The sequence below is a fragment of the Pleurodeles waltl genome, chromosome 10, assembly GCF_031143425.1.
Source record: "Pleurodeles waltl isolate 20211129_DDA chromosome 10, aPleWal1.hap1.20221129, whole genome shotgun sequence".
NCBI classification, from domain to species: domain Eukaryota; kingdom Metazoa; phylum Chordata; class Amphibia; order Caudata; family Salamandridae; genus Pleurodeles; species Pleurodeles waltl.
The window spans coordinates 315,093,013-315,118,901 of record NC_090449.1 but is presented as its reverse complement, the minus strand read 5'-3'; positions in this window follow the sequence as shown (position 1 = coordinate 315,118,901).

The following is a 25,889-nucleotide window of genomic DNA, read 5'->3' as shown; positions in this document are numbered from 1 at the left end:
TACTGCTGCTGCCACCATGGGTTTCTAAACCCAACTTCTGTCTTTCCTTCTCTAATTCAAAAGACTGTCTATCCAAATCCAGCTGTTGCTTTTTAAGCTTCAGTCTGGTTTGTTCCACCCTCAACTTATTGAGTTCCCTCTCTAACATTCTGTTATCAGGGTTGGTGGGAGGGACATTTCTAGAAACAGAGCTATGATGGGAATGAACAGAAGGAGACCTGTCCCTTACAGAAGCCAACTTAACAGCTTGGTTTACAGAAACATTACTACCAGTATGGTGAGAATAAATGCTTTTGCTATGATGTGAGACAACACTATTTCTTTGGTGTGGCTCATCATCATTACCATCTATGCTAGATTGTCTAGTAATGGGCAGGCTAGGAAGTTTCTTTCCTGAATCTTTTCCTGGGGGAGTCCCTGAATCAGATTGGGAACTATTAGGTACTTTTTCAACAGATGGGCCACCTCTGGCCTTATCCTGTTCTCTAAGCATGTTAATTAACAGTTCCAAGGCAGGATTCTTCCCTACACTCAAACCTCTCTCTATACAGAGACTCCTTGCTCTTTTCCAGCTAAGGTTGTCATATGCAAGTTTGGACAGATCAACACTTTGGCCTGTGCCAGACATTTTTTAGAGAGAGTTAAAGTGATAGAGAAAGAGACAAAAGTTTTCAGAACTTTTTGGAAAGACAGAAAAAAAAACTTTTTAAACTTTTAAGAACTTTTTGAAAGTTTAGGAGTACTTTTCAGCACTTAGAAAAGAGTTAAAAGAGGAAATGCAAAACTTTTTAGCTATGTGTATATACACTGACCTTGTTTTGTATATTTTTCTCTTATGAAAAGTACAATGACAAGAGTGGTAAGTAGTCTCAAGCACTTATCCCACCACTGCACAACCAATGTAGGAGGCTGGTCTGGCTTGTAGTGAGTACCAAGGGGTACTTGCACCTTGCACCAGGCCCAGTTATCCCTTATTAGTGTATAGGGTGTCTAGCAGCTTAGGCTGATAGATAATGGTAGCTTAGCAGAGCAGCTTAGGCTGAACTAGGAGACGTGTGAAGCTACTACAGTACCACCTAGTGTCATATGCACAATATCATAAGAAAACACAATACACAGTTATACTAAAAATAAAGGTACTTTATTTTTATGACAATATGCCAAAGTATCTTAGAGTGTACCCTCAGTGAGAGGATAGGAAATATACACAAGATATATATACACAATAGCAAAAATATGCAGTATAGTCTTAGAAAACAGTGCAAACAATGTATAGTTACAATAGGATGCAATGGGGAAACATAGGGATAGGGGCAACACAAACCATATACTCCAAAAGTGGAATGCGAACCACGAATGGACCCCAAACCTATGTGACCTTGTAGAGGGTCGCTGGGACTATTAGAAAATAGTGAGAGTTAGAAAAATAACCCTCCCCAAGACCCTGAAAAGTGAGTGCAAAGTGCACTAAAGTTCCCCTAAGGACAAAATAGTCGTGTTAGAGGAATAATGCAGGAAAGACACAAACCAGCAATGCAACAACTGTGGATTTCCAATCTAGGGTACCTGTGGAACAATGGGACCAAGTCCAAAAGTCACAAGCAAGTCGGAGATGGGCAGATGCCCAGGAAATGCCAGCTGCGGGTGCAAAGAAGCTTCGACTGGACAGAAGAAGCTGAGGTTTCTGCAGGAACGAAAAGGGCTAGAGACTTCCCCTTTGGTGGATGGATTCCTCTCGCCTTGGAGAGTCGTGCAGAAGTGTTTTCCCGCCGGAAGGACGCCAACAAGCCTTGTTACACGCAAATCGTGCGTTTGGCGTTTTTGGACGCTGCTGGGACCCAGGAGGGACCAGGAGGTCGCAAATTGGACCTGAAGAGAGAGGGGACGTCGAGCAAGACATAGAGCCCTCACTGAAGCAGGTATCACCCGGAGAAGTGCCAGAAACAGGCACTACAAGGATGCGTGAAACGGTGCTCACCGAAGTTGCACAAAGGAGTCCCACGTCGCCGGATACCAACTTAGAAAGTCGTGCAATGCAGGTTAGAGTGCCGTGGACCCAGGCTTGGCTGTGCACAAAGGATTTCCGCCGGAAGTGCACAGGGGCCGGAGTAGCTGCAAAGTCGTGGTTCCCAGCAATGCAGCCCAGCGAGGTGAGGCAAGGACTTACCTCCACCAAACTTGGGCTGAAGAGTCACTGGACTGTGGGGGTCACTTGGACAGTGTCGTTGGATTCGAGGGACCTCGCTCGTCGTGCTGAGAGGAGACCCAAGGGACCGGTAATGCAGCTTTTTGGTGCCTGCGGTTGCAGGGGGAAGATTCCGTCGACCCACAGGAGATTTCTTCGGAGCTTCTGGTGCAGAGAGGAGGCAGACTACCCCCACAGCATGCACAAGCAGGAAAACAGTCGAGAAGGCGGCAGGATCAGCGTTACAGAGTTGCAGTAGTCGTCTTTGCTACTATGTTGCAGGTTTGCAGGCTTCCAGCGCGGTCAGCGGTCAATTCCTTATCAGAAGGTGAAGAGGGAGATGCAGAGGAACTCGGCTGAGCTCATGCATTCGTTATCTAAAGTTTCCCCAGAGACAGAGACCCTAAATAGCCAGAAAAGAGGGTTTGGCTACCTAGGAGAGAGGAAAGGCTACTAACACCTGAAGGAGCCTATCAGCAGGAGTCTCTGACGTCACCTGGTGGCACTGGCCACTCAGAGCAGTCCAGTGTGCCAGCAGCACCTCTGTTTCCAAGATGGCAGAGGTCTGGAGCACACTGGAGGAGCTCTGGACACCTCCCAGGGGAGGTGCAGGTCAGGGGAGTGGTCACTCCCCTTTCCTTTGTCCAGTTTCGCGCCAGAGCAGGGGCTAAGGGGTCCCTGAACCGGTGTAGACTGGCTTATGCAGAATTGGGCACCTCTGTGCCCAACAAAGCATTTCCAGAGGCTGGGGGAGGCTACTCCTCCCCTGCCTTCACACCATTTTCCAAAGGGAGAGGGTGTCACACCCTCTCTCAGAGGAAGTTCTTTGTTCTGCCATCCTGGGCCAGGCCTGGCTGGACCCCAGGAGGGCAGCTGCCTGTCTGAGGGGTTGGCAGAAGCAGCAGCTGCAGTGAAACCCCAGGAAGGGCAGTTTGGCAGTACCAGGGTCTGTGCTACAGACCACTGGGATCATGGGATTGTGCCAACTATGCCAGGATGGCATAGAGGGGGCAATTCCATGATCATAGACATGTTACATGGCCATATTCGGAGTTACCATGGTGAAGCTACATATAGGTAGTGACCTATATGTAGTGCACGCGTGTAATGGTGTCCCCGCACTCACAAAGTTCAGGGAATTGGCTCTGAACAATGTGGGGGCACCTTGGCTAGTGCCAGGGTGCCCTCACACTAAGTAACTTTGCACCTAACCTTTACCAGGTAAAGGTTAGACATATAGGTGACTTATAAGTTACTTAAGTGCAGTGTAAAATGGCTGTGAAATAACGTGGACGTTATTTCACTCAGGCTGCAGTGGCAGGCCTGTGTAAGAATTGTCAGAGCTCCCTATTGGTGGCAAAAGAAATGCTGCAGCCCATAGGGATCTCCTGGAACCCCAATACCCTGGGTACCTCAGTACCATATACTAGGGAATTATAAGGGTGTTCCAGTAAGCCAATGTAAATTGGTAAAAATGGTCATTAGCCTGTTAGTGACAATTTGGAAAGAAATGAGAGAGCATAACCACTGAGGTTCTGGTTAGCAGAGCCTCAGTGAGACAGTTAGTCACTACACAGGTAACACATTCAGGCACACTTATGAGCACTGGGGCCCTGGGTTACCAGGGTCCCAGTGACACATACAACTAAAACAACATATATACAGTGAAAAATGGGGGTAACATGCCAGGCAAGATGGTACTTTCCTACAGTGAGTAACTCCATGTTGTGCCATCATGACAGTGCTCACATATGTGACATATCCTAAAGGACATACATGTTCAGCATTGTGCTAAAAGGCTGGTGTCCAAAGCGCATCAGCATGCCCATTTCTGTATATGTCTGCAGTGCTAGGCATGTCCGACAGTGTTAGGTGTTTGCTAATTTTGAAATGTTCAGCTTACATGTGTAAAATCCTTTTTGTCAAAGAACATTCTCTCCTCTTTACCTAGATTTGATGCCATGTGGAGAATGAGACAACCACCAGTATACTGTCCACTAGTTGACCTTGCAACCCTGGATAACAGGCATATCATACAAACCTATCGTTTGAATCGTCAGACCATCAAGGATCTATGTACAAAGTTGGAGCCTGATTTGTTAATAGCCATATGCAATCCCTATTCCATCCCTCCCACAGTATAAGTTCTGTCAGTTCTGCACTTTCTTGCCACAGGCTCCCTTCAGAATACAGTGGATTTACAGCAGGGATGTCACAGCCAGTGTTCACTGTAGTGTTGAAAGAGGTTCTGCGTGCATTGTTGAAACACCTGGACAGCCAAATCAGGTTCACCCAACGTGTGGATTTGGCCTATGTGAAGGCAGACTTTTATGATATGGGACACTTCCCTCATATAATAGGGGAAACTGATTGTGCCCATATAGCTCTGGTTCCTCCCAGTGTCAATGAACAGGTGTATAGGAAGAGGAAGAACTACCGCTCGCTTTATGTTCACCTAGTGTGTCTGGCAGACCATTACATCTCACAAGCCAAGTTTCCTGGATCTGTACATGACTCCTTCATTTTGAGGAACAGCTATGTCCCACACATGATGGTGTCGTAGTTTGGACTCTTGCTCTGAGCAAGACTGCTGGTTTAAGGATGACAGTACTTTTGTTTGTAGACGACTACGCCTTTCCTACAACAAGTCTCAACTGTTGTCCCAACCTTACCGGCTCACTAGCAGCACCTCACCAGAAACACAATAGTAAAAGGTGATTTATGGCAGCCGTTATGCATGGACTCGAGACTAAGATATCTCAGGGAGTGTCGTGGTTAAACGGAGATTACCCCTTTCTCACATATATATCATGTGTCATACAAACACAGGCAGTGACAAAGATGCAGTAGAGTTTAAATAGTTTTTATTCAACATAACTGCAATTTCCTATAAATTGCATAGGCTGCAATGATTAGGATAATGAATAATGCAAGAAACAGAATTGTGAAGACGAGAGTCATTATTACGAAGACCCCCACCATCTTGCCATACGTAAAAAAGACATACGAGATGTAATGTGCCCGAATACCCTAATGTGAAAGGCCTAACCTCCTACCTAAAGGACAGCTGGGTTCGTTAAACCTAATCTGCCAATAACATGCCCATGAGAGGAGCCCCCAACCCTTGTTACCTTGGAATGAAGTCTCTATCTCAGACTCCGCAGGGACACGAAGACTGGATCAGCGTCAAGACGACTGCAGCATCGGTATCAGCGATGGTGGAGATGCCCTCTCATCGGAATCCCTCTGATTATCTGTCTAAAGTGTGATGTATTTATACGGATCTACAAGGACCCCTGACGTAGCTGTTTTCCTAAACAATAGATAACAGACATGCTTGGGATGGCAATTAATATAAACAATCCCTCGAAAGTATAGAGAGGGAAAATTCCTAAGTGTGAACACCTACTGTCTGTTTGTCTTTGGTGCTTGACGCCTTGGCGCGGTGACACTGATAATGTTACCCATAACAAGTGGCCTAACTATAAACAAGGCAGCCATCTTAGAAGAAATAAATAATTAAATGGGCTAAGACAGAGCAAGCTAAGTAGGTTAAAATTCACTAGGTGACGGGGCATGAGTCTGCAAGTCAGAGGCTAAGCTAACTCCTGTTATCCCATTAAAACTAAGTAGGATTCACTACACTCTCCCCATTGCCGTAACAGGTATGACGAAGGTACAGGAACCCGAATGCTAAAACTTGCTCTGAACTAAAAGCTAAAAGCAAATCTGCCAAAACACATACAGAGATGTTAATGTCAACCACGACAAGCACAGCGTGCAAAAGCAAATGTCAATCTAAATGCATAATTTGTAATCGGGAATGGCAAGTCAATTCATCAAATTATTTGCTGTATGCATGATCTTGAAGAATGTCATCGAAGTCGCCAACCAAGGACCTCAAGAATGAGTTAACATCATCTGATGTTAAGTCGAGTGCTGGGCAGACAAACTGATCCACAGAGCAATAGTGAGCCATATTTCCAGGTGTATCGTTATCCGTTGCAGTGACCTCATCCATGGCAGATCTCAAAACGGAAGGCTCATAGGTGGCCTCGCGGAGCAACCTCAGTCTCAAGGGGCATGACCGTGTATGAACCCTCATCGGGGACATCAGCAGTTCGTGGTCCAGAGTAGATGTCGGTGCAACGGCAAGACAGACCATAGGCAGATGTTCAAAGAGACACCATATGCAGCGGAAGACTGGTTGTACGCACCAGAGAAGGGGCCGAAATGACAACGACCAGTCATGCTCCAGTTCCACCAGCAAAGGTGCACCGAAGATCCGAACCATGCGCTCACGGCACAGTGGAGTTGGTGGGAGTGGCTCCATTGGTCTACGTTGCTGGAAAGAAACAACCACTACGAATCAGAAGAAATAGCAGTAGAAGTCCACCAATCAAAGGAAAAATAATCGGAAAGCCACAAAACACACTTGAAAAGAGGAGAATGGATGGCTGATGGGATGGCTCCGAAGACAGTCTTGAAGATGGACACAAAACCAGACCCGACAGCCTTAAAGAAATGACCAATCCCAGTGGTGCTCGAAGCATTGAATATTCTGGATACCAGTTCTCCAAAGTGCTTGGGGAAGTTGGTATTTTTGAAGGGATTGTATCTCGGCTGATGATCTCGCAATCTGGAGAGCATACGTCTCCTTTGCGGATGTCAAGGTGACCTGTTTTTGAAACAATAGCGCCTTTAGCCTACTCAGCTTGCCATAGTTCACATTAATAGTATCTATGTGGGGCCACATGTCAGATACTTTCATCTCTCGTGTGAGGGGAAACAAAACATGTCCACAACACGTAACGACCTTCGAGACCAAGATTGCATAGGCAATGCCTGGTCGCATGCCGCAACAACTTTGATCGTTCAGTACCACATAACTTCCATTGGAAACTACATGAAATACCGGGCGAATCAAGGGGACGGGAGTACCCTTCAGAAAACAGGCCAAATTCGCGACCCCCGCATTGCAAAGACCGTGAAGAGACACCTGCTTGCATATCATAGAATGACGAACAGCAGTCTCACATTCACTTCCGCTAAGAAAGACCTCCTTTTCGGCGTTCAGACATCTATAGTCAAAGGGCAACTCCCACTCTTCCTTAATATAGCTATCTCCTAGTTGCTCATATCTTCCCACTGCAAGATGTTTCAGGCAGTTCGAGAAACGAAAGGTCGAAATCGGTAAATTAATGATGCCATGTAAGAGACAGATAGTTGAAGGACTCTCTGCTACCGTGAAGGGCAACTTATCTAACTTTTCTACTTGAAGCATGGTGAAACTAGCCTCCCTTTCAGCCATTGTCGCTTGTTCCTTGGAAAAATTAAAAGCAGTGAAGAATTCACTCCCGTTAATATACTTCCATGGAATGCGGCCGTTTTTCAGAGTCTGTAAAGTCCAATCCAGCTGCATGATGGAACATAGCTGTGTTTGCCCATGATATAACCGGGACAAGTCTGTCTGAGTAATATCAATAGCAGATGACACTATATTTGATAGTGAAAAATCCTGTTGGACAGTGTATTCATGCCGTTGTCAACAACAGCTAATGTTTTTTCTAAATTTTCTTTATCCAATTGCCTTAAACGCGCAGCAGCCTCAATCTGGGAAAGTTTCCAAATTTAATTGTACATAGCATATAAAAACCTTTTTGAGCGCCGTTTCCTAGGACCCAGCAAAAAATCCTGCAAGTCCATATTTTCAGAAAGAGTGTTCAGGTGTTTCTTACTGCGGCTAATGTGTTTGTTTGTACCCATTGCTGACACAGCTTACCCACACTATATGTGGTAACTATACCTGTATGTTGACCCGATATAAACCGAGGATCTGGCCTGTTAATTGAAAAAACCCCTGAAGAGTTCAAAAAAAGCGCTTGACACTCATTAGTGTCAGTGGGCCATATTAACCACCCGCCGGGACTGGAAAGTGAAGAATTATAGGTCCCAGCCTTAACCATTGCATCTAGCCTTTCCTCTGTGATATTAAGGAAGTGTTGTCAATCTTTAAACCTTGCCAGAATAGGGATACTGGGCGTGTTCAGATCCTTAATTTTCGCTAACCCCAGACAGGATATCTGCTGAATAGTGTCACTTAAGAAAATCATTTGCACAGGAATCAGGCATGCTCAAAATAAAGCCTCCCTACCCTGTATTTGCCAATCTTGTGTTCCCCATACACTTTTCAAGTCAATAGTGCTCTTCCAGTATTCGTAACCCTCAATTGCGAGCCGGGAAACAAAGGGATCTGAATAAATCGGTTTTGTATCAGTTAGCAAAATTTTCCTAATTTGTGCCGGAGGTATTTTAAAATAATATGACTCTGCCTTTCTTGTATCATGCCCAGAAAAGTATGTACATTTATCGCTATAATACTTTGGACTCCCCACCAGTGGTGTAGAACAGTGTTCCCACTGTGTGTAGTTCAATACTGGCCTATATCTAGTGGCACGGTGTAGGTAGTAATGTCCCCAATTGTTCGAGCAGAACATTTCCCCATAAGTCATTGTATAGTCATATACATCATCACTTTCAAAAGCGGAATAGTCCTTCATTTCAGTTAGCATGGAATCAACTGTTTGGACATCCCAATCATCAGAGACAACATCAGGTGTAATTACATCAGTCATTGAAATTTTGAACACGTATGGTATTTGAATAATTTCTGTAGGCCCGTATATATTGCATGGAACTTTGTCCCACACAATCCCATCAGTAATCAGTATTGCTGTAATATTTACAGGGCACAAATCTCTTCGGACCTTATGTAAAGAATGATGTGGTGTTATACCTTCATCAACAGGCTCCACAGAGGAGCGATCAGTAATATAGTGACCATTTATAAGCAAAAAGAAAACAGTCACAAAACCAATCCATAAAAATAATGCAAAAAATGTCAAACAGAACCACAAGTAGTTCCATGGGTATCTCAAATAGTTCTTTTTAAGCCATCGATACAGCTTACTACTTTTTGAAACATTGTCAATCACAGTAGTGGATGAATCGGAAGAAAAATCATCAATGTCAATGAAATAGCCAGAAGTAGTTTCTGCAAACACAGGAGCCGGAGTACTCTGGTCCACTTCACAAGGAGACTCCTGGTAGACAACGTCATCAGTCGGTGATGTGTTTGTGCAAAATACAGCTAAATCTTGAAGCGGGGTGGTCAGTGAAGATGTGACTGGAACCAACAAGAGTTCATTTTCCCCCCTCCCCATGGTCGAGGAGGTGTCTGGAACAGCAGTTGACATTGTTGCATAGTCTGTAGTAGTGATGTTCATCCTACTATGTAGATGGATGTCCTGTTGGGTAGTGAGAGGGGATCGGGAACCACCCGAGGGACCTCCTGGTCTACTGTGAAGGATCGGCCACATGGTGTAGTTTGATGTCATCAATGGAGATTAATCTGTTCGTCTTAGAACCAGACAGTGGTGGTAAGATGACAGTCCTGGTGCCTTGTATTCCCAAGACTGGTACAGGTGCTCTGTATGATGGGCCAAACTCCTTCTTCACAGCGATCTTCTCACAAACCAGATCCCCAACTTTAGGAATCCAGCCAGTTGAAGTGTTCGCCAAATCCCTTATTCCTAAAGTGGCAGCACTTGCAGATGATTTATCATCACGAAATTGTTGAAGCTCCTGTAAAACAATGAGACGTTCTTTTATGTCAAATGGTGTTTCTGCTGCCACCATTCCAGGAGCATCAAGATCTGGGACATACATAGGTATCCCAAAGTGAACCTCATATGGAGAGCGTCCCCCCAAGGATCGTCTTGGCAGATTATTCAGTGCTCTCTGGACCCCATATAGGTGGTGTAACCAACGGCGGCCTTAACCTAATACTCGAGCTGTTAAGGACTGCTTCAGATCACGATTCCGCCTCTCCACAACCGAATTTCCATCGGGATGGTATGGTGAGGAGTAATGGAGTTCAACACCGATCGTCCCCATGGTGTTCCTGAATGCCTTAGAGGCAAAAGCAGGGTCCTGGTCCGAATGGAATGCTGCAACCGCATATGTACCGATAAAGATCAGCAAATCTTTTATAACAGTCCGGGCGTCAGCCGACCGCTGTGGCCATACCCACAGGAATCTAGAACAAGAATCTACAGTGACTAAAATATATTTGTATGCACCATCAGGCTGTAAGGGACCACAATGGTCTAGGTACACACACTGCAGTGGCCTGCAGAGGGATGTCTGCGGTGGGCGTTTGATATTAGAGCCCTTGATCTGCTGGCAAATGTCACAGCAAAGGACATACTGCTTTGTTCATCTGCATAGACCAGACCACCAGTAGCGTTGCTGTAGGAGTGCTATTGTGGCCTGTATACCAGCATATGCAGAAGTGACACCCTCATGTGCTGCTTTAATTAGATCTAATCTCTGGTCTTCATTGGGGATCACTTGATCGCCAACCCCAGGAATCGTTGTGTAAGCAACATTCTGTGCACTGATATGGTAAGTATAGTTTGTAGGGTATCCTTGTGGAAGGGGCTTGCCTGCAGCCGAAGCTTTAACGGCAATCAATATTTCACTATCCATTCTCGTTTGTGAACGAGTCACTGAAGCCACAGAAGCAGTAGCTACTGCTGTTTTGGCCGCTTCATCAGCCAGTGTATTACCGGTAACGTGTACTCCTATACGTTGGTGTCCCAATGTATGGACTACATGGACACACAGTAGCTTATCCTTAAGATCAGCCACCCTCCCCCACAATGTCTTGTGTTCAATGGTGTTCCCTTTAGAATCTCTAAACCCGTTCAGTTTCCAATGATTGAGATATTCATTGTATGACTGGACGCAGTAATATGAGTCACAGACTATCAAAGTCTGGCATCTTGTCTCAGTATGTTTGAGCGCTAGAATAAGAGCTTTAAGCTCAGCCAACTGGGCTGTGCAGTCCCCTAAGGTCTGCGTGTAGGTATTGTGAGGGTGGAAAACTCCATCTTCCATCACTCCGCTCACGGCTGCGCAAGCTGGCGAGTATTGATATTTAGTATCTACAGTCGGTTGCGACGAACAGTCAGTGTATATGACAGTATGGTAGCTGTCTAGTGGCAAGATATTTAGAGGAGCGGGGTACTCTTGTTCATACTGTAGAAATTCTTGTGTCTGAAGTTTTGGATCGAATATATAATCAACATCAGTGGCGGTCAGAGACGTTGCCCATTGAATCCAACGTGGATGTAATGCTTTAGCGTTAGGAACTCTTGCTTTGGTGACAGCCTCTAAGGCCGGCACCCGGGAGACAACAATAACACGTTTCCCCTGGGCAAGTGGTCTCTCTTTTATGACGGCCATCTGAACTGCCGTCAGAATCTTTTCTGTAGGTGCAAAACGCTGTTCAGCATTTGAGTATAAATGTGATTTATATGCTATTGGTACCGTGTCATCCTCATTAAAGGTGACATAAGTAAATCCAATAGCACCAGCAATTATTCTGATGACCAAATTTCTTTTATTGTCATGTGTGTGTAAGTATTTAGCTTTTAGCATGTCTTGTTGCATGTCCCTAAGGATGTGCGTGTGTTCAATTGTCCAGTGTCTGCTAGAAAAATTGGGCTGAACTAAGTCATAAAGCGGCTTGATGCGTTGTGCATTATCTGGAATGTGTGTTCTGCCAAAATTGAAGAAACCCAGTGTCTTTGGAGGGTGAAGTTGAGCAGATTTCTCTAGAAAGTGCAGGCCAGGCTCTTCCCCTCGTTCGATAGCTCATATCCCAGGAATAATGCGCTAAGAAAGGCTATCTTGCTTTTCTTAAAATTGAATTTGTAACCGAGGTCTGCAAATCCCAAAATGATCCGATCGACCCTCGAAAGATGAATGTCGAGGACGTCGTCTGTGAGATATATGTCATCCACATAGGACAACGCCTCAGAATCAATATCATATAATATTAATGTTATACGGGCTGAAAATAGTCTTGGGCTATTTTTATAGCCTTGAGGTAAACGACAAAAGCGTTTCTGAGAGCCAAATGAGAATGCACTCAGGTCCCGACTTTCATATGCTAAATTCTGACAGAAGAATCCATTAGATATGTCTAATGTTTGTTTTATATTTTTTACGCACTATGGGGGTCATTCCAACCTCAGCGGTAAAAGGCGCTTACGGCCAGACAGAAGACCGCCATAACACCGCCGCGGTAAACCGCCACGGTCATTCTGACCCACAACAGGCAAACCGCCAAAATCCCGACATCCACAGAAGTCCGCCACACCAAAGGGCAGCGAGAAACTGGCGATGACCAAACCTCCACCGTCACGCCAACAGAAATACGCTATCACGACACACGAATCCACACGGCGGTCTTTCAACCGCGGTATATCATTGGCGGTACACACCGCCGCACTCGAAATACACATACTTGTACAAAACACAGCCACATTGGACAATTCAAAATACACACACCTGATACACATACACACACCACTCCCACACACCTATCACGACACACGAATCCACACGGCGGTCTTTCAACCGCGGTATATCATTGGCGGTACACACCGCCGCACTCGAAATACACATACTTGTACAAAACACAGCCACATTGGACAATTCAAAATACACACACCTGATACACATACACACACCACTCCCACACACCCAACACAATATAAAACACACACCCACATCACCCACAAACCTCCACTCCTACAGATTCGTGAACTCGCATCCGAGAAAAGATATCCGAGCACCCAGACGCCCAATTCACTGTCACCCAGCAATAGTAGCACGCACTTCACACAACACAACAATACACATCACCACACTTAGCACCACACAATCCACCCCACATATCACCCACACCACCCCATGGCACCGCGAAGACACCCCAGGTTCTCAGATGATGAACTCAGGGTCATGGTGGAGGAAATTGTACGAGTAGAGCCACAGCTGTTCGGGACACAGGTGCAGCACACCACAATTGCCAGGAAGATGGAGCTATGGAGCAGAATAGTCGACAGGGTCAACGCTGTGGGACAGCACCCAAGAAATAGGGACGACATCAGAAAGAGATGGAACGACCTACGGGGGAAGGTGCGTTCCATGGTATCCAGGCACAACATCGCGGTGCAGCGGACTGGCGGCGGACCCCCACCTACTCCCCCAGAATTTACAGCATGGGAGGAGCAGGTCTTGAACATCCTGCATCCTGAGGGCCTCGCAGGAGTAGCTGGAGGAATGGACTCTGGTAAGTGAAATCTTCACTACTTCACCCACCCCACCCCAGCAGCATGCCAATTCATACCCCCACCCTCACCCCCACCACACCTACTCCTTGCATATGTCTCACCAACACAACCCACCCATCCCAAAACCTAGCCCTGCATGCGACCACAAAGCATGGACACCCATCACCAAAGCATGCCCACTGCACATACCCATCCCCCCCCCACCACCGTCACAACATCCCCCACAAAGGAATGCCAGCACTGGGGTACACAGGCACCCACCCATTGCACGCTATTGGCACACACAGAAGCAATAACCATACTTTTATACCCCTGCAGGACCAGAATGCCACGTCACCGCGCAGGAGGGTCCACAAATGTCCACTCCACCCCCAGAAGAGGCCCACAGTGAGGACAGCAGCTCTGTCTCCCTGGATTTAGATGACCAGCCCGGTCCATCGGGGACCTCGGGACAGTCGGTTCCCCTCAGACAGCCACAGGCCACATCAGACCTTCCCCCCTCTGGGAACACCAGCACAGCACCCACCCAGCGGGCCCATACCTCTGTCCCCAGGACACGTCAATCAGCGGAGTGTCCACCATTACAGGGAACCCAAGCTAACCCAACACCCCAACAACAACAGGGACCTGGGGGCAGTGGTAGTGGGCACACGGTCCAGGGGACAGAGGCCCAGGGAAACAGGGGAACTGGGAGGGCTGCTGTGCAACAGGTGGGGGACAGGCCAAGGGAACCCACTCTCCACGAGGCCCTCTCCTCCATCATGGGAGCATACCACCACTCCCAGGAGACGATGGCGACGGTCCTGGCCAGGTTTCAGGAGATCCAGCTTCTGCAGGAGCAACAGTATATGGGGTTCAGGGAGGAACTCAGAAACATCAGTTCCACCATGGGTACCATCGTAGTGGCCCTCAATCAGGTAGTCACCACATTGAAGGACACTGTGGCACCTCAAAGGGTCCCTGTCACTAGCATGGACCAAGAACTGCCTACCACCTCCGCCGGCGCTAGTGGACAGGAGGCCCCGACACAAGACCAACAGGCCACCAGAACCCCACCCCCTGCAGAAGGAGAACCACCTCGCAAGCAGGCCCTGGGATCCAGGAAGAAGACAGAGTGAGATGTCAAGACCCCCGCCAGCAAAGGATACCGCCCTGATTGTCATCCCACTGTCCCACATTGACACCCTGTCCAACTTTAAACTGTCCCTGCTCCACCTTCCACAGGCATTTGGACAATGCACCTGTGATTCTGATAGTCTGGACTCTGCCATGGACAATCCTCCACCATCACCCCTCACCAATTTGCAACCACCCATCCTATTTAGAGCACTTGAATAAACACACGTATTGCACAGAAACAATCTGGAGTCTGCCTGTGATTTTAACAAATGTATTATACATGACAGTGCCAAAATGTTCATTCACATTGTGATGCTAACAAACGCTGTCACACAGCTGTAGTCCATGGGGAAACAAATCAGATGTCACGCAGTGAGGACCACATCTCTGAAAACTGAAGGGAAAGGCACAACTCAGTTACCATACACTGGGGAAATAAGTCAGACAGTAGAGAGGTAGAAGTCTTTAAGTAAATGTAATATGCCGGTGTGTACTCTTACCTGTGTGTCATTGAAAATACTGCAGTATTACTGTGTTCCTGTTCTCCATGTCGTCCTCTTCGCCTTCCTCCTCTTCACTCTCCACAGGCTCCACAGCTGCTACAACACCACCATCTGGACCATCCTCCTGCAGAAAAGGCACCTGGCGTCGCAAAGCCAGGTTCTGAAGCATACAGCAGGCCACGATGATCTGGCACACCTTCTTTGGTGAGTACATCAGGGATCCACCTGTCATATGGAGTCACCTGAACCTGGCCTTCAGGAGGCCAAAGGTTCGCTCAATCACCCTCCTAGTACGCCCATGGGCCTCATTGTACCGTTCCTTTGCCCTGGTCCTGGGATTCCTCACTGGGGTCAATAGCCAGGAAAGGTTGGGGTAACCAGAGTCCCCTAATAGCCACACCCGGTGCCTCTGGAGTTCACCCATCACATACGGGATGCTGCTATTCCGCAGGATGTAGGCGTCATGCACTGACCCAGGGAACTTGGCATTAACATGGGAGATGTACTGGTCTGCCAAACACACCATCTGGACATTCATGGAATGATACCTCTTCCTGTTCCTGTACACCTGTTCACTCCTGCTGGGGGGGACCAAAGCAACATGTGTCCCATCAATGGCACCAATGATGTTGGGAATATGTCCAAGGGCATAGAAATCACCCTTCACTGTAACCAAATCCCCCACCTCAGGGAAAATGATGTAGCTCCGCATGTGTTTCAGCAGGGCAGACAACACTCTGGACAACACCTTTGAAAACATGGGCTGGGACATCCCTGATGATATGGCCACTGTTGTTTGAAATGACCCACTTGCAAAGAAATGGAGTACTGACAGCACCTGCACTAGAGGGGGGATCCCTGTAGGTTGGCGGATTGGTGACATCAGGTCTGGCTCCAGCCGGGCACACAGTTCCTGTATAGTGGCTCGGTCAAGCCTGTAGGTCAGTATGACATGTCGTTCCTCCATTGTCGACAGGTCCACCAGCGGTCTGTACACGGGAAGATTCCTCCATCTCCTCGCATGTCCCAGCGAACGATGCCTATGAAGGACAACAGCGAGCACAGAGTCAATCAACCCACAGGTACGTTCCCACAGCTTTCACACTACATGATTCACAATGCATTGAATGGTTTGAATGAGTGTTGATGCAAGGCCTAGGTATGTGTGACGCAGTAGTAATTAAGCCATGTGGGCCCTTGAAATGGCGGCTGCCTGACCTGTGAAGTACGACAGTGGGATGTGAGGTCAATGCGCTGCGTGGCACACCGTGGCGGTAGGCGGTCGAAGACCGCGGCGCAAAGCCGCATTGGGTAACATTGAACCCTATGGGTTTCAGGAGCCAATGACGATGTGCGCCAGCGGTCGCGGTACGCACCGCCGCGGGCGTGACCGCCATTTTCTATCTGCTTAATCACTCGATACCTGATCTTCCACAGTAGAGGACCTACACTGCAAGTGCTGCTGTGACCTCGGTCTGGAAGAGACAATGGCTGCTGCGACTGGGGAAAGGGCCCCTGCCTTCACTTCTGAAGAATTGGAGAAACTCGTGGATGGGGTCCTCCCCCAGTATGCACTACTCTACTGTCCTCCAGACCAACAGGTAAGTACACTGGGACCATGCTTTGTGGCCAATGCCTGTGTTGAGTCGGTGGATGAAAGGTGGCGGGGAGGGGAGCGATTGAGGCATGCATCAAACGACAGATGAGAGCATGTACCACATGGCAAGGGTGGGGATGGGGGGGCCATTCACATCGAGCATGCAGAAGGTGATGATTTTTTTTCTCCCCCTGTACATGTCACATAGGTCAGCGCCCACCAGAAAGTCGCTATTTGGCGTGCCATCGCCAAGGACGTCCGGACCCTGGGGGTCCACAACAGACGGGGCACCCACTGCCGGAAGAGGTGGGAGGACATCCGACGCTGGAGCAGGAAGACGACGGAAGCTCAGCTGGGGATGGCCTCCCAACGTAGGAGGGGTGCCAGTCATACTTTGACCCCCCTGATGTCCCGGATCCTGCAGGTGGCCTACCCCGATTTGGATGGGCGCGTGAGGACAACACAGCAGACGCAAGGGGGTGAGTACAAACACATTCTGGTAACTTTGCGCGCAGTGGAGGTGTCTGGGTGGGGGAGGAGGGCTGTGGGTATCCCTAGGCCAGGGCAATTTCTGTAGGCTAGGCCTCTCCGTAAGGTATGGCCCTGTGCCCCCGCCCCCCACCTCTGTAGGATGCCAGGTACAGCTATTGATGGCCCTGTGTCATCTATGTGTGCAATTGTTGTCCATAGGCTTGTAGGCCATGTCCCACTGATTGAGTAGTCAACCCCAAGTGCGCGGCGTAGTGCAGGGGGCTTCTGTGTCTGTCCTCTCCGCCAACGGTGTCGCCTATGCATGTACTCAACATGTCTTTCTTTCTCCCCCCCCCCTTTTTTGTGGTCTTCCTGTTCATGTGTGCATTAGCATCATCAGGCGAAGGAGAAGTGGCATCGGAGCACGAGGGAGCTGCATCCCACATGGCCCTGGAGGGCCATGCAACTGACCCTGAGTACACCAGTGGGACGGAGGGCGAGGGGAGCTCCACAGCGGGGACACGTGCTGATGTCAGTGACAGCGACTCGTCCTCTGAAGGGAGCTCCCTTGTGGTGGCGGCAACATCCGTGCCCCCCGCAACAACAGGTACAGCCGCCACCCAGCGCACCAGCACCGCCCTCCCAGCAGCCCCTCAGCGTTCGCCCTGTGCCCGCTCACCCAGGAAGGTGGGAATCTCCTTCGCCCCAGGCCCCTCAGGCCCTGCCCCAGTCACCCCTGCTGCCCTCAGTGAGGAGGTCATTGACCTCCTGAGGACCATCATTGTTGGGCAGTCTACCCTTTTGAATGCCATCCAGGGTGTAGAGAGGGAGGTGCACCGGAGTAAACCATACCTGGAGGGCATTCATTCTGGTCAGGCTGCCCATCAGCGATTGTTCAACGCTCTGGCCTCAGCACTGACGGCAGCAATTGTCCCTGTCTCTTGCCTCCCCCTCCAACTACCTCCACCCAGACCCAATCCCCTGTACCTCTGCCTATCCCAGACACACCATCAGACCAGCCTGCACACACCTCAACACCCAAGGGAAGCTCATCCAGACATACGCACCACACATCACACAAGCATTCACACAAGCAACATCCACATGCAGACATACCAACAGACACTGCCTCCTCTGTGTCCCCCTCCTCTTCGTCTCCCTCCTCCCTCCCTGTGACGTCTCCACTCACACTTGCATGCACAACATCTTCAGCCACTACGTCCATCACCAGCACACCCACCAGAACACTCCGCACACGTGCAGTCACCACCCCACTACCATTTACACGTCCCCTGTGTCCTCTCCCAGTTTGTCTGTCACCCCTCTTCCAAACCACACAAACGCAGGCAGCCACCCACCCAACAGCCATCCACCTCACGACAGCCTCCAGCCCAAGCACCTGCACCCAAAGACACCAGACTTCACTCTCCTACAACCACATCCTCTTCCTCCACTCCCTACCCGTCCCTCTCTTTCTAAATTGCTTTTCTTTTCCAAACTTGACCTCTTTCCAACAACTCCCCCACCCCGTCCTTCTCATAAGACTCCAATCAGCACCTCAGCCACCACAAAACCAGGACCTATCAAGACTGTTGTCCAAGGACTGTGGAGTCCCCCACACTCAAGGGCAGCTAGTTCTGCTAGGAGCCGGGGCACGGCCAGCCCAACCCCGGAAAAGCAGCAAAAAATTGACACTGCCCGGCGCGAGAGGCCAACTACACCAGGGAGCAAAATCCCTACCCTGGCTCCGTCAGGAAGTGGGGTGCCACCTGGCACACCGCCAAAGGTTGGAAAGGGCCACAGACGAGCAGGGAAGGGTGGCAAGGGCAGCACGCCCGACAAGTCCGGCAGCAGGCCAGCGGGCCAGGAGGGCCCCACCAGCCCCATCCCAGGTGTGCAGGAGGACACCCAGAGGCCCGGTACTGCAGCCCAGGAGGGCCCCGCAAGCCAACAGACAGATGGGCAGGAAGGCCCCGCCAGCCACATGTCAGGTGGCGAGTGACATCCATGCCATGGCCGGATCTGCTGACCTGGACACTCATCTCAAGCACCGCTGCATTGGGCCCTTTCTCTCAAGCACCGCTGCATTGGGCCCTTTCTCTCAAGCACCGCTGCATTGGGCCCTTTCTCTCAAGCACTGCTGCATTGGGCCCTTTCTCTCAAGCACCGCTGAACTGGGCCCTTCAAGTCAAGCACCGCTGAACAGGGCACCGCCGTCTCAAGCACCGCTGAACAGGGCACCGCCGTCTCAAGCACCGCTGAACAGGGCACCTCCGTCTCAAGCACCGCTGAACAGGGCCCTTCAAGTCAAGTACCGCTGAACAGGGCACCGCCGTCTCAAGCACCGCTGAACTGGACCCTTCAAGTCAAGCACCGCTGAAGAGGGCACCGCTGTCTCAAGCACCGCTGAACTGGGCCCTTCAAGTCAAGCACCGCTGAACAGGGCACCGCCGTCTCAAACACCGCTGAACTGGGCCCTTCAAGTCAAGCACCGCTGAACAGGGCACCGCCGTCTCAAGCACCGCTGAACAGGGCACCGCCGTCTCAAGCACCGCTGAACTGGGCCCTTCAAGTCAAGCACCGCTGAACAGAGCACCGCCGTCTCAAGCACCGCTGAACAGGGCACCGCCGTCTCAAGCACCGCTGAACAGGGCCCTTCAAGTCAAGCACCGCTGAACAGGGCACCGCCGTCTCAAGCACCGCTGTACTGGGCCCTTCAAGTCAAGCACCGCTGAACAGGGCACCGCCGTCTCAAGCACCGCTGAACAGGGCACCGCCGTCTCAAGCACCGCTGAACTGGGCCCTTCAAGTCAAGCACCGCTGAACAGGGCACCGCCGTCTCAAGCACCGCTGAACAGGGCACCGCCGTCTCAAGCACCGCTGAACAGGGCACCACCGTCTCAAGCACCGCTGAACAGGGCACCGCCGTCTCAAGCACCGCTGAACAGGGCCCTTCAAGTCAAGCACCACTGAACAGGGCACCGCCGTCTCAAGCACCGCTGAACAGGGCACCGCCGTCTCAAGCACTGCTGAACTGGGCCCTTCATCTCAAGCCCCGCTGCGCTGGGCCCTTCATCTCAAGCACCGCTCCGCTGGGCACCGCCATCTCAAGCACCACTGAACAGGGCACCGCCGTCTCAAGCACCGCTGAACAGGGCACCGCTGTCTCAAGCACCGCTGAACTGGGCCCTTCAAGTCAAGCACCGCTGAACAGGGCACCGCCGTCTCAAGCACCGCTGAACAGGGCACCGCCGTCTCAAGCACCGCTAAACAGGGCCCTTCAAATCAAGCACCGCTGAACAGGGCACCGCCGTCTCAAGCACGGCTGAACAGGGCACCGCCGTCTCAAGCACCGCTGAACTGGGCCCTTCATCTCAAGCACCGCTGCGCTGGGACCTTCATCTCAAGCACCGCTCCGCTGGGCACCGCTGTCTAAAGCAACGCTGAACTGGGCCCTTCATCTCATGAATCGCTGGCCCATTGGCGGAAGGGGCAGGCCCGCATCTGTGTCGGGCAGGGCTGCACGAAGCACTCTGGGCACTAGTCCCCCTCCAGTACCAGTGGAGACTGTCACCCACTTGTGAGACTGTGACTTTGCACTCCCCAGGATGGTACAGTGGGCAAGCAACCCACTGTAGAGACTTGAGAGACTGTGGCTTTGCACTCCCCAGGATGGTACAGTGGGCAAGCCACCCACTGTATAGACTTGAGAGACTGTGGCTTTGCACTCCCCAGGATGTAACAGTGGGCAACCCACCCACTGTATAGACTTGAGAGACTGTGGCTTTGCACTCCCCAGGATGTAACAGTGGGCAACCCACCCACTGTAGAGACTTGTGAGACTGTGGCTTTGCACTCCCCAGGATGGAACAGTGGGCAAGCCACCCACTGTAGAGACTTGTGAGACTGTGGCTTTGCACTCCCCAGGAGGGCACAGTGGGCAACCCACCCACTGTAGACACTTGAGAGACTGTGGCTTTGCACTCCCCAGGATGGAACAGTGGGCAACCCACCCACTGTAGAGACTTGTGAGACTGTGGCTTTGCGCTCCCCAGGATGGCACAGTGGGCAACCCACCCACTGTAGAGACTTGAGAGACTGTGGCTTTGCACTCCCCAGGATTGAACAGTGGCCATGGAGGCCCCTCGTGGATCTGGCGTCATGTACTCATCTGGCTGATGTGCCCCCCCTACCCTTCCCCCTGAGGTGCCTGTAGTTTTGCTATCTGATGCCCCTGCAGTGTTCTCTCCGATGGAGTCAGGTATCCTGTGTTTTGGCCCAGTGGCCCACGAACAATGGCTGATAGACATATCGGACAGGACAATTTATGTATATATAGTTATAGATGTTTGATATATTTTATACTCAGCCTTACAATATAATTCAAATTTTATGATCATTTCCTTTTGTCTTTGCATTCTTGCGGGGGGTCTGGGGGGGGTAACTGTGATGTATTGCTATGCATTGATGTGTGTGTTGTAGTGGGTGAGGGTGGGGTGGGTGTGTCGCGTATGTGTGTGCCCGTAATATTTTCTCCTCCCCCCTCCCCTGTGTCGTAGGTGCAGTACTCACCGTTGTCTTCTGCGCCGGTGTTCGTGCTCCAGGTAGAGGAGCAGGAATACAATAGCTGGGAGGATGTGGAGTTCGGGTTCCATGCTGTCCAGATTCCTCGTGGGGTGTATGGAGGTGAGCGTTTTACGTTCGAAATGTCTGTTTCCGCCGTGTTTTTATCGGCGGGGCTACCGCCCCGGAAAAGGTGGCAGATTGGTGGGTTGTGATAGGGTGGGGGGTACATTGACTCCCGCCTGTCTGTTGGCGGTGACCGCCGCGCTGTTTGTTTGTCCCGCCGTGGCGGTCGGAGTGTTAAAGTGGCGGTCTCTGTTGGCGGTTTCCGCCAGGGTCAGAATTCCATTTTTTTAACCGCAAGCCTGTTGGCAGGTTAGCCGCCGCTTTAACACCGACCGCGAGGGTTGGAATGACCCCCTATATTGTTTATCAGTGCTGTGCTGTGTGAATTTTGTATAGAATACGTGCGTGTATGACTATTTAAGTGTCTATAATCAATGACTATTCTATATGAATGGTCTGTTGCAATGGGGAATAAGGGATTAATCATTGCAGATGTACAGGGCTCAATTACTCCCTGGTACTCAAGTTGGGTAAGGATCTCCTTTACCGGAGCTTTTGCTTCATGTTTGACAGGTTATTGTGGCTGCGGTTGGGGTGTAGACCTAACGGGAATAATATGACAAGGAGACTCCTTGTCCCAACCTACATGATTGTGATATAGCGCAGGTGCCTGCGCTAAAGCCCATTTATCAGCATAGGCTTCTTTTGCTGCTTCCGGAACAAGATCGGAGAAAGAAGGCAAAATTATATCTTCCCCATGCGGGAGCTTGCGGACGTGTTCAGGTGGCCTGTCTCTTTCGGCCAATTGGATATCACTAGTAAGTTCATCCCAAAATATCACACTAATAGTGCACTCCACGTCTCCCTCTATCTGACTTTTTAAATCATAAACCCTATCGGGGGAGAACGCATCCATCCGCCGTTTCAACCGCGATGTAATCGCTAGTTGCTGTCGCATCCAGATGATCTTTCAGACTCTGGCGACATATCGTGACTTCTGCCGCGCTGTCTAACAGAGTCACTGCCCACTTCTTGTTCCTCAACAGTGTTCTCAATTTTACTGGCATTTTTAACTGTCAGTGCTGCCACCTTCTTCTTTTTAAACTGTGGCTTTTACTGAGGAGTCTTTTCTTCCTTTTTAATGGTAGACTGTTGTGAGTCTTTCTTCTCTTTCACGTATTCCGAACGTCGATCTTGACGGCCCCCTCTCTCGCTATGTCTATCCGGTGCGTCCTGAAAGAAACGAGAGGGACGTGAATCAGTATATCTGTCTGGACTTTTAATGTTCTCCCTATTTCTGAGATTATATCTCCTTTCGGAGTTCTCCAGGTGTGGAGAATCAGCTCTCTTATTTCTTCTTTCTTTGAAATCCTTTTGTTTGTCCCAGCACTTCTTAGAGCCTTTTGTGCCTGCTTTGTACCCTCCTTGTGGGCGGTACCTTGTAACTCCAATTTCTTAGGTTTGCTCCCAAACTATCTCGTCCTATACTAGTATTGGTATCGGAAATTATTTTCGGTAGCTGTCTCTCTTGTTCCTGGTGTGGAGTTTCCCGGAGACGCTGGCGAATTGCCAGTGCTACCACTTCCACTTTAATATTACTGAGTATTATTGAAGATACGGCATCAAAGTTACGCATTAATTTCATCCCCAAATCCAGGGCTGGTGCAGCCCCATGCTCATTTTGTATTTGTTTTAACACTTCCGGTAAATTGGCAAGTGTCAGGGTACCCTAATGTGTCTGTTATCTATTGTTTAGAAACATACCTACGTCAGGGGTCCTTGTAGATCTGTATAAATACATCACACTTTAGACAGATAATCAGAGGGATTCCGACCAGAGGGCATCGCCACCATCGCTGATACCGATGCTGCAGTCATCTTGACGCTGATCAAGTCTTCGTGTCCCTGCGGAGTCTGAGATAGAGACCTCATTCCAAGGTAACGAGGGTTGGGGGCTCCTCTCATGGACATGGTATTGGCAGATTAGGTTTAACAAACCCAGCTCTCCTTTAGGTAGGAGGTTAGGCCTTTCACATTAGGGTATTCGGGCACATTACATCTCGTATGTCTTTTTTACGTATGGCAAGATGGTGGGGGTCTTCGTAATAATGACTCTCGTCTTCACAATTCTGTTTCTTGCATTATTCATTATCCTAATCATTGCAGCCCATGCAACTTATAGCAAATTGCAGTTATGTTGAATAAAAACTATTTAAACTCTACTGCATCTTTGTCATTGCCTGTGTTTGTATGAGACATGATATATCTGTGAGAAAGGGGTAATCTCCGTTTAACCACGACACTCCCTGAGATATCTTATTCTCGAGTCCATGCAACGGCTGCCATAAATCACCTTTTACTATTGTGTTTCTGGTGAAGTGCTGCTAGTGAGCCGGTAAGGTTGGGACAACAGTTGCGACTTGTTGTAGGAAAGGCGTAGTCGCCTACAAACAAAAGTACTGTCATCCTTAAACCAGCAGTCTTGCTCAGAGCAAGAGTCCAAACTACGACATGACACCATCATGTGTGGGACATAGCTGTTCCTCAAAATGAAGGAGTCATGTACAGATCCAGGAAACTTGGCTGTGATCTGTGAGATGTAATGGTCTGCCAGACACACTAGGTGAACATAAAGCGATCTTTAGTTCTTCCTGTTCCTATACACCTGTTCATTGGCACTGGGAGGAACCAGAGCTATATGGGCACAATCAGTTTCCCCTATTACATGAGGGAAGTGTCCCATATCATAAAAGTCTGCCTTCACATAGGCCAAATCCGCACGTTGGGTGAACCTGATGTGGCTGTCCAGGTGTTTCAACAATGCATGCAGAACCTCTTTCAACACTAGAGTGAACACTGGCTGTGACATCCCTGGTGCCAAATCCACTGTATTCTGAAGGGAGCATGAGGCAAGAAAGTGCAGAACTGACAGAACTTATACTGTCGGAGGGATGGAATAGGGATTGCAAGTGGCTGGTAACAAATCAGGCTCCAACTGTGTACATAGATCCTTGATGGTCTGACGATTCAAACGATAGGTTTGTATGATATGCCTGTTCTCCAGGGTTGCAAGGTCAACTAGTGGACAGTATACTGGTGGTTGTCTCATTCTCCTCATGGCATCAAATCTAGGTAAAGAGGAGAGAATGTTCTTTGACAAAAAGGATTTTACACATGTAAGCTGAACATTTCAAAATTAGCAAACACCTAACACTGTCGGACATGCTTAGCACTGCAGACATATACAAAAATGGGCATGCTGATGCACTTTGGACACCAGCCTTTCAGCACAATGCTGAACATGTATGTCCTTTAGGACATGTCACATATGTAAGCACTACCATGATGGCACAACATGGCAATTAATATAAACAATCCCTCAAAAGTATAGAAAGGGAAAATCCCTAAGTGTGAACACCTACTGTTTGTCTTTGGTGCTTGATTTTGACGCCATGGCGCAGTGAAACTGATAATGTTATCCATAACAAGTGGCCTAACTATAAACAAGGCAGCCATCTTAGCAGAAATAAATAATTAAATGGGCTAAGACAGAGCAAGCTAAGTAGGTTAAAAGTCACTAGGTGACGGGGGCACGAGTCTACAAGCCAGAGGCTAAGCTAACTCCTGTTATCCCATTAAAAAGAACTAGGATTCACTACAATGGCATGACTACACTTAGAGAGGGTCTGGCTCCTTGGTATGTATTCATTAAAATGTGGTTCACTGTAGTTGCATCTGTCATCATATTTTTCCCAGTCGCTGTACCTTTTATGTCAATGGACCTACATTTTATCACACAGGTACCAGGCTGCTGACACCAATGAGGTACCCTGCCACTGATGGGGAAGTCCATTTCAATGAGGACCACAGGAGGATGAGGTGTGTAATAGAAAGGACATCTGGCCTCTGGAAATCCAGATTCAGGTGTCTGGGCCTATCTGGAGGTGCCCTCCTCTACTCACCCCAAAATGTATGCCAGATAGTAGTAGCCTGCTGCATGCTCCCCAATCTAGCCCTGACACACCAGATACCATTGCTAGCTGATGAGGGTGAGGCAGCTGGACAAGTTGCTGGAAATGCTGACATGTCAAGAGATGAGGAGCCAGAGGAGGAAGGTACAACTGTCTCTAGGACTGAGTTCATCAATCAGTACTTCATGTGATGTACAGGTATGGTAATTG